Genomic DNA, 1,259 nt, shown 5'->3' on the forward strand with positions numbered 1-1,259 from the left:
GGTGGCATTCCGCATCTCGATTCGAGTGACTCGATTCGAAACGTTTTGAAGTCGTTTCGACTAATTTGCGGCATTACGTATCACATTCGACCAAGCGTTCGAGCTTGTTAGATTGCGGTACTAGATTTCGACTGCCTGTTCGAGCGCAAACTGTCAAATAAGAGTATACACTGAGAAAAAATATTTTTAATTCTGCTACGAATAAGTTTCATAAAACCAACTTTGGTAAAATATAGGAATTGTTTTAATTTGTTTTTGGTTGCTTGTTATCGAAATATATTTGGATAAGTTTCGCAAATCTAACATTTTTTTCTAGTACACAATAGGGGTGATCTCTTTGAAATAGAATAGATGTTGTCAAACATAGATCCAAAAAGATCCGATGTAATACGGAAATACGATTTTTTTCCTTTTATGTACGAAAAATAAATTTACCCTTTTCAAAAATATTTATACTATATAAAACAATTGATAAAAGTACGAATCATTTAGTTTCATTGACGAAAAATGTTTTAGACATCGATGATAACTTTTATGCACCGTACGGGCCAATCAACGTCAGATTTGCAAATAAAATTTTAGTTCATTCCAATTTTTTTTCTTGCATTCTTCAGCTAAAAATATTTGACAGGTATTTTTGTTATGGCTGAATATAATATTTACTTCAAGGTATGAGCTTTCAACTTTTGAAGTTAGAAAAATTTAACATTTTTCAATCGCTGATAGCTCGTAAAGTATTTGATGCATGGAAAAAATATTAAATATAAAAAGTTGCAGTTTCGCATGAGCTTGCCGGAAAAATCGAGTTTTTTTTTAAAGTTGAATCAAATTTTTTGCTTATTTTTTCATCAAATAATAAAAATCATGTTAGAAATATTGTGTAAAATTTTTGCAGTGGATCTCAAAATGTTTTGCGAGAAATTACAAATATATCGTTAAAGAGGGCAATTTTACATTAAACGCCATGTTATGAGCCAGCTTTAATTGAAATATCTCGTAAAGTAATAAGGTTCTCAATATAATTATAAATATTTTCATTGAATAAAAAACTTATTAGTCCAAGCTTGTTTTTTCGATATGTTTCTATCATTTACAGAATTCATAACATAAATAACAAAAAAACTATCAGATTTTTATTGGTGAATTCATTCGAAAGCGCACTTTTTATTATTAATAAATTTTTCGTACAACTAAGAGTTTCCGAGTTATCAGTGGTTGAAAAATGGTCCAATTCATAAAATTCAAAAACTCATAACTTG

The sequence above is a fragment of the Topomyia yanbarensis genome, chromosome 3 (assembly GCF_030247195.1).
Source record: "Topomyia yanbarensis strain Yona2022 chromosome 3, ASM3024719v1, whole genome shotgun sequence".
Taxonomy (NCBI): Eukaryota; Metazoa; Arthropoda; class Insecta; order Diptera; family Culicidae; genus Topomyia; species Topomyia yanbarensis.